The sequence below is a fragment of the Lytechinus variegatus genome, chromosome 8 (assembly GCF_018143015.1).
Source record: "Lytechinus variegatus isolate NC3 chromosome 8, Lvar_3.0, whole genome shotgun sequence".
In the NCBI taxonomy this organism is placed as follows: Eukaryota; Metazoa; Echinodermata; class Echinoidea; order Temnopleuroida; family Toxopneustidae; genus Lytechinus; species Lytechinus variegatus.
Genome location: NC_054747.1, coordinates 40,341,225 through 40,350,396, shown reverse-complemented (window position 1 = coordinate 40,350,396; position 9,172 = coordinate 40,341,225). Strand labels below are relative to the sequence as shown.

The 9,172-nt window shown below is 37.2% G+C and overlaps 1 protein-coding gene across 1 annotated transcript in view; it reads left to right on the top strand.

Moving 5' to 3' along the window:
- Positions 1-4,102: 4,102 nt before the first annotated feature.
- The window catches only part of LOC121420496 (gamma-aminobutyric acid type B receptor subunit 2-like), a 49,035-nt gene continuing 43,965 nt past the window's right edge, over positions 4,103-9,172 (top strand). The window contains exon 1 of the mRNA XM_041615155.1: positions 4,103-4,289. The gene's annotated coding sequence lies outside the window, so the exon portion shown is untranslated. The remainder of the gene's footprint in view (positions 4,290-9,172) is intronic.

Sequence of the window (9,172 nt, the reverse complement as noted above, 5' to 3'; positions counted from 1 at the left end):
TTCATTTCTCGGAGTATTTCCTTCCAAACAAATTTTTAGGGGGCTTGATATGGCGTATCGGAGAAAAAAGTTACAAATATCGGGCAAATATCCAATTGTAGTGGTAGACTTTGACACAATATTCAGAAAATAATAGAAGATTTTCAGGGGCAAGCGCCCCAGCCCACCCCCTTATGTATGCCACTGTTTAAAACTAACATTATGGCCTGCAAGTGAATACTGTTATCATTATAGTATTTTCGACTCATTGCTTGGCGGTGAAAACAAATCTGGGCAGTTGCAAATAAATTATCGTTACCCAAGTCGTTTTATTTTTCATCCTTGATTTACAATTGGAAATATCTCGGCTTCCTTGCAGTGACGTTATTGTAACGATTTTCTATCCCAAAAGGTTTTGAGATCTTGATAAGATGAAATGAAGAAAACAAGAAGACAACAGAGTGATTGCCAAACGGCGGGGAAATCGCCTTGGGAAAATTTTATAGAATGTTCAAACAATTGCTTACCACATTGATAGAGTTTATTAGTCATGTCAGTGTGTGTGCATGACCGTTTCAGTTCTTTTGTCGCCAATTCTTGCTTCTAAAATCTATGAAATCATTTACTTCTTGCACTTTTTTTTCCTGGGGGAGCTCGTTCGAGAACGGATCGCATCAGATTAGATGAGAGGTTCAACAAGCATTTATTGTGAAGATTTTGAACAAAATGCTTTGAAATTATCCAAGAAAGCAAACATTTTTATTCTTGGGGTGGGGTATTTGTAGGCCTGAAAACAAACATTTTGAATTTCAGCGATTATCATGATAAAACACATTTCAGAGAACAATGTGAATATGGGCAACCCACTGCATCCAATAATCGTATTAAAGGAGTCGTCCGCCGTATTTTGTTTCGAATAAATGCAAGAGTTTTAATTCTAAAAAAAGGTTATGCATTAATGTCTTTAAAGTTTGTACGATAATTATAACAAGCTTTAAATTTAAACTGTTAAACTTTTTTAGTTGTGTTCAAACAACTTGTTTTTTAAGTTTAAGCAATCGTTAAAAAGTTCAAACAATTTTTGTATAATTATAACAATAGATGTGACAGTGACGGGCTTTAACAACATGCTTGAAATTTTAAACAACTTTTTTTTTCAATCAAATCAGCTAAAGTGAATTAAGGTAGATTGCCATTTTGGCTTACTAAATGTTCTGTTTTCCGTTTGATCTCTTTCTGTCTTTCCCTAGTTGATCTACAACCATTAAGTCTATTATCCACTTGGTCTAATTGACGTCTAGCCCATGTATCATTATTATTTTCTAATTTCCAGCTAGGCTATACACCCATATTGTCGAATATCCACTCGGACCATGACTAGATGAATTATTGATGAGGCAAATAGTCACTTGACAAAAACGAAACGGTGGAAAGAAATTGAAATATCTTATCTGATAATTAGACTTACTGATTAGACCAACTGATAAGACTAAAGTGATTATTAGATCTACTGGTAATTGGATCATATTGATAGTGTACATGGGCAGAAATCCCAGGGGGGCAGTGGGGCGCGTCCCCCTACCAGAAATAGTAGGGGGACACAATATTAAATATCCCCGGACCCCCTACTATTTTTTATCTTTTATGATGGAGAAAAAAATCATCATTCACAATCAAAATGATGCATGTATTTTTTACTATAAAATGACCTTACAATTTCGGGGTGAAAAACTTTTTCTTTTTTTTTGCTTGTCAAATTTTCCAGCCCCTGGTCCCCCTATCTTTGGGACAGATTTCCGCCCATGATAGTGTAGACGAAGTTGATTTAGCTACAATGCTGTTAGATGTTTCGAGAATTAGACAATTTGCAAGTAGGTCATTGGAATAAAGAGGTGTACTTTTCTTGTCTCTTATGTGCCATTGTGAGCATAGTAGTATTAAGTGACTATTTACCTTCATGCTTTCAACACTTTAGAACGGTACTCGAACCATTTAAAAGTAAATAAATGAATACGTAAATTATAATTCCTAGAAGTACATTCTTGGGTACCAGTCTTTTCTGACCGTTGTTCGGGCAAATTTATATGATTCTGTCTTCGATACGTTTCTTGTTATTTCTATAGAAACGTTTTTTCTTACTCCATTCACTGCAAAATATTCAGGGCAGGCCAGAATATTTTGACTGGGGTAGCTAAAAGACATACACTGCAAAAACCCTGGTGTTTTTTAACACCAGTTTCGTTTTGGTCTAACACCAGAAGGTGTTTATACTTCTCTGGTGTGGACATATATAGATTCCGGGCTGGTGTTAAATCAACACCGGAGTTTTTGCAGTGTAAGGATGACGTCATATGTATTTCAGTTGGATTATAGAGAGATGATTGAGTAACACCACCCAAATCTTGTCTTTCGTTCTTCATTTTTATTCCACGATTCTCTCCCATTTCTGGGTTCGCCACCTGCCGCCACGCCCCCCTCCCCACCCCATCCGATATAACCGCCCCTTTCTATTCCGACAGACATGACTGGTACAATTCTCCGTTTGACAAATATATTTTGTCATTTCCATGGAAACATTTATTTTCTAGCTCCTTCCTGCTATCTGTAATGGTTGTTGTCCGACTCGAATCAATTAACAAAATCCCGTCAAGTCAACAAGCAAACCCTCAAAGTAAATACTTGGTAAATCCATGGTAATGTCAAGGGATCTCATTCGCAGCCAATATAGGTTCAATAAAGATTCACGGACACAAACTCATCTTTCCGTCAACTTTCACCGTGAGTTAATATTTACACTGCATTCATAGATCGCAACCGTTTCGTTCTATTCATAATCATTTCCAAACCGCAGATTAACGAGGACAAAAGGTGTTAAGATTGTGGAGACACACGCGGAATACCACACTGAAAACGATCAAAAATACCTTGACCAAAATCACGCATCTTGGTTTTATGGGAAAGGGGGATAATTCTCTCCCAGGCGTAAGAGTATCTACAGAAGAAATTGTTCAAAAAACTGTATAAAAAGCATAAACAAGTTCGTTATGATAATTAAAGTTTTTGGTATAATGTTTTTATTAGACATCATAAAGACTCACAATATTTGAGAGAAATTGGCATGATAACAATCTAAAACACCAAGAGACATAAAAAGAGAATAAATATTAAAAATGAAAAGATGGTTTTCTTCACCTCCTTTTTGTTGTGATTAAAGATTGTTTATACACTGTAAAAACTGTGGTGTTAAAACTGACACCAATTGGTGTTAATAGAGGACCACACCCTGAGGTGCTAAAATAACACCCTAGAGATTGAACATAACACCAAAGAGTGTAAATGTAACAACCATAGGTGTATGTAATAACACCTATAGGTGTAAAACTACCACCACCAATTTAACACCGGTGTAAAATAACTGGTGTGGTCCTCTATGTACACCGGTTAACACCACAATTTTTGCTGTGTACAGGTCTACTTTTTCATGGTTTTAAACAAAGATTGTTACCTAAAATCTCAAAAAATTGTGAGAAGTTTGCTTGCCATGTTATCAATCAGTGGTGATCATTATAATATTGGGTGATCGATCCCGTTGTGAATATAAAAATATATTTCATTTTAAAAAATGTATAAGAATGTTTAGAAAATACAGACAGCAACCAAAAGAAACAGAAAAAAACTAAATTTGAAAGATCGAAAATTGATTGACACAGATATTGGGTGTGCGACCCCGTCGTAGGCATGGCAAAGATAATATTTCAAAATTATATCTGTGTAAATCAACGTAGCGACTGTTTATTTAGTCTAATCGATAAACATGTATCTCATCCGTGACGAAGAGATGAGTGAGGGTGATAAACGCGAGGATATGTGTCGGCGCTCAGGCGGGACATGATTTTTTTTTTAATCGCAGGCGGGACAGGCCTGTTGTCAAACAGAACAACAAATCTGTTATCACGAATCATTAGTTCGTTCATGATGATCAGAATTCATTTCTCTGCGCGAGTGTGATTTGGCGTCACGGAACTCAGTTACATTATAACTTTACTATTGCCCGGTACATAATATATATAATATAACCCAAGTAGTGGATAGTGATACTGGATAGTTGTATCCGCGTTGGATCTTCCTGGATTGATGCTGGAAAAGGGGCCGACTGCAAAACAGTATTTGATCTAAGCGAGCGAGTAATTTGTTTGTGGGAGAGTTGTCATCTAGAAGTTTCTATCCAAGTTAGCCTTCTTTGTTGTTTTCTAGTGCGGAAGGAAAGAGGATATAAGTTCAGCCTATATATTCAGCAAAAAAAAGGAAAAGTAAGTTATTTTCATATTTTTCGTATTTCACTCGAAAGGGTGCATGTGTAATAATGTAACATGAAGTGCATGAGCTGGATCTAGGATCCAGAATTGAGAATAAAAAGGAAAGATTACCCCTAACTGACATTTTGTCACTTTTTTGAAAAAAATCGGTTTCTGTTCTCAAAAGACTTACTCACGATTACTTTATTTACATTCGTATTTTACTTCAACGAAGTCATTATACAGTACGTTGTGCATTGATCATTATTTACGCTTAAATTTTCCTTCTTGTCTGCACATACTACACTCCTCTGTTCAATATCATTTTACACAGTGAAAAAGAATTAACAATCGATGGCAGAGGGGGAGGGGCATTTCAGAGCCCCACTGTCTAAAGAAACCTATAATCATAAGTTCCAGTAAAGGGGGCATATACTACATTGGACCAAAGTATTTGTAAAACAGGGGCCCGTTGCAGAAAGAGTTGCGTTTAAACGCAAGTCAAAAAATCAATCACAAATCCAAAATGCGCGCTGTTGATTGGTTGAAAATGAAGTTGCGAATGATTTTTAGAGATGCGTTTGATTGCAACTCTTTCTGCAATGGGCCCCAGATTGGGGTTTAAGGAGAACACCTGCATGCGTCCACTGATGGCTGCAATCAAGAAATAAGTTGTGATTGTTACGAGAAAATTTCTGATAATTTATCTTGGGCCCGTTGCAGAAAGAGTTGCAATCAAACGCAAATCTAAAAATCATGCGCAACTTGATTTTCAACCAATCAACAGCTCGCAATTTGGACTTGCGATTGATTTTTTTGACTTGCGTTTAAACGCAACTCTTTCTGCAACAGACCCCTGTACTTGGACTTTAAAAGTATACTAGACTGTTAGAAAATGTATCATTAAAATAAAAAAAGCTTCCTGCAGCAGAGTCTGAGAACACCTGTAATCTTAGCAGATTGCGTAATCTTACATTATATCATGTAAAATTACAAGAAATTGGTATTTGGCGTATAGAAACTTACAAATTTCCTTGAATAATACACCCTTTCACCCTTTTAAACAGACCTGTTCTCTTAAATTGTAGAAAAATTCCTGTTTTATGAATTTACAGAATGATTCTGCTATTGCTTTCTGGAAAATCATGTTTTTTCTGTTAAAATCAGGGGGAGGTTAACCGTGTATTCTTTTGAAATAATGTAAAAAAAATCTACTCCACCCCACCCCGATTTTACCCCCATCATCCCCGGAAATTTCAAGAAAAATTCGCCTATAATAAGAGATCATTAAAATAGTCCTCATCCATGAATTTAATGAAAGGAGTATTAGATCCGCCAATAAAACAACCAGTCACTATCCTCCCTGGGACATGTAGCACAAACAGTTGAGTTTAAACACAACTCAAGAAATCAAGCACTAGTACGCGCATGCCATTGGTTACAAATCAAGTTGATTTTGATTCTTTTTATTTTTGTTTGATCGCATCGCTTTGTGCAACCGACCCCTGGCCATCGAAGCCGGCTCAATGAGATTTATATTGGCAACCCAATAAAATCCCGGTCAGCTCGAGAGGAGGGATGTATACTGGCTTAATTATCGTTTATTCGTAAAATATTAGGTCCTCGCGGGGAAACAGGAAATTGTTATTTATCCTGTGAGTAAAATCAATATATCGCTGTCAACTGCGATCATTATCAAGTACTGTATTTGGATCGCTTTCATTAATATGCTTAATTTGCTGCTAAATATTGCCATGATCAAGAATGCTGGTTTGCGAATAGTGCAGTCACACTCGCGTTACCGACTCTTGACCGATTAGAGCTACTACATCCCGGTTTATTTTCATTTGGTCTAATGCCGATTCGTCCAATTAACAACTGTCATTTGGTCAGTTCGTCCACTATCCATATGGTATAATAGCTATTTCGTCCACTCATCGTTTTGTCTATTAGCCATTGGTCCAATAGTCGTTTAGTCCATATACCATTTGGTCTAATTCGATTAAGTGTTAATTGGGCGAAATGAATGAAAAGGAAATTGGTATTGGACCAACTGGTTATTAGACGGAATGGTAATAGACGAACTGGAGGTTAGACGTAGTGATTATTGGACCAAATGGTTACCGGACCTAATGGTTGTTAGATGAAATGTTGACATGGTTGATGGATGGAATGGCATTAGACTGAATGAAGGCAGACCATCTGGTGAGTGGACTAGTTAGGAATAGACGAAGTTGCAATTTACCCGCTATTCCATTGACACCCACATTTGAGTCGGATATCCGTTTCAGAAAGAGTTGCAATCAATCGCAACTCTAAAAAAACAGGTGCAACTTGATTTTCAACCAATCAACGGCGCGCGTTTGGGACTTGCGATTGATTTTTTGACTCGCGATTAAACGCAACTCTTTCTGCAACGGACCCCAGTGACATTATTGGCACTCTGATTGAATTGTTGTATGGACGCGTTTAAAGCTCATAACTTTCATGACTTGGTATATATGGGGCAGGGTTATTGATTGGTAGTAATTCCGCCCTAATTGTGATTCATTCGCTTTGTTATGCTCCTTCTGAAACTAGGTTGTTTTGACATGTGCCACGATTCTTGTAATTGGTCGCAATCCAGAATAGTAAAGTGCGGCAATATATTTTTGTGTTCTATTATACACTATGCGATTTTTCGCTCATCGAATTGCGAGGGATTTAAGATTATTCAAATGCCCATCATGACGAAGTACAACCAAGACTTTTTTTGTCGAAAATGTTTGATAAAAGCGGTTAGCAAGTCTTTGACCAAACGCATCCCTGAATGACCAGGGCTCCGTAACACAAAGGTTTGCGATGAATTGCAAATATGAAAAAACCGCTCTGATTGGTCCCTGGTCAATATTTTAAACCTAATGCGCGTGTAACGTTGATAATGATTGGTCAGTTGATTTAGCGATTGATCGCTGATCTTTGTGTTACGGAGCCCGGGGTGGCTTGTGAAAGTTGTCAGTTCGATCTGCACGGTAACTTCGGTGGTGTCCTTTGATTTGATTACCTGGGAAGCACTCATCTCTTATTGTTACCATGGATGTACCTCCATTTTGTTACCATGATACCATGTTACCATGGTACCATGTGGAGCGTTGTGGCCCAGCGGATTAGTCTTCGGACTTTGAAACAGAGGGTCGTGGGTTCGAATCCCAGCCAGGGTGTAATTTCCTTCAGCAAGAAACTGATCCACAATGTGCTGCACTCAACCCAGGTGAGGTAAATGGGTACCGGTAGGAAGTAATTCCTTAAAAAAGCTGTGTGCGCTATGAACGCCTAGCTTAGCCGGGTAATATAGGAGTGCCTTGAGCACCTAACAAGGTGGATATGTGCGCAATATAAATACCCTATATTATATTTGTGAGAGAATGATAACTTATCAGTAGTGTCAAGCTTCATGGTCATGATGATGTAGCATCGGAGATTATAAGATGGCTAAATAATTTGCAGCTTGCTGATTGGTCAAAGCGTACCACGTGATCATTCGCGAAAAGTGTCTATCCCTGCACGCCCGTGGGAATTTCGCGCACCCAAATTGTCTAACCCACGGTAAGTGCAATTTCAAAATTTTTGATATTTGATTTAGGTCTATTTCATTATTTCTTTCTCATATAAGGTGCTTAAAATTGCGTTCGAAATTACTTAGCCATCTTATAAAAGGAATAACGCATTTTACCCGTCGTTTTTCAGCGATATGCAGTGCACTCGAGGTTTCTTCTTCGCATGCACACTCCACACTCGCCTCCGGCTCGTGTGGAGTGCGCATGCTCAGAAGAAACCTCTCGTGCACTGCATACTCGCTAAACAACTCCGTGAAATGCGTTATTCCTATACTTGCGAGCGTTTCATGAAAAGACTTACCGAACGTTTCATAACCTAGTAAAAATGTTGTTTGATATCTTATACAGCGCTGTGTACATTATGAACCATGACAGTAGTTTAACAATCTAAACAATCTGGTTTGGTCTGTTTGGTTTATTATATAAAAATGTATAAATATAAACAAAATATACATTGTAATCAAATTATTATAACAGAATCGAAACATGAATAATGAGTATAATGCAACATATACAACTTATACATATCGTGGGGATGACCAATTTCAGATGGGCTAAAAATAATAAAACCCATTTGTTCTTTCCCGGGTCCCTTAATTCATAGATAATTATAAATTAAAATTTAGTATTGAAATTAAAAAGAATAAAAATTAAACTTTGTTGTTAGATTGTTAACAATAGTTTAGACCGTTTAAACAGTTAAACAACTAATTTAAGGTTCATATAGTAAACAGCGTTTTTAAATAAATAAAATAGTGTAGAAAAGGATTTCCATTGTTTGGTTAGAGCATGAGCATGGTTAGAAATGTTAAAGATTAGGGTTCGATCCCCGAAATGGTATTTATGCCATTTTGCGGAGCATTTATCTATAACTGAAAATGATAAACTTTAATGATGATGAGTGTCAGTGCACGTACGTCCTTAAAAAATCCTTGAAAATCTCTACCAGATAAATACGATCTAACCCGATGCCCGGTTCTCTGCCAGTTTCTCATGGATTTTTAGCACTGCCTTATGAACTCATGATTTGATTACTCACAAGGATAACTGCTAATCAAATAACATAATTACATTACTCGAGTCCTTCATTAATAATTATTAGATGGGTTTAGGCGGATCATGACAAACCAGTCATTCTACCGCCGGTGGACAAATATTTGTTCGTGATGTGGGCTCAATTTATTTTTATACCGTTTACCCTTTTTTTTAGGGGCGGCCTACCTTTTCTCTCGAAATACTCGACTCCGAATCAATATCAAGCAAGACCATCAATTGACTAACATTTTTTCGTTCAGCTGGTAG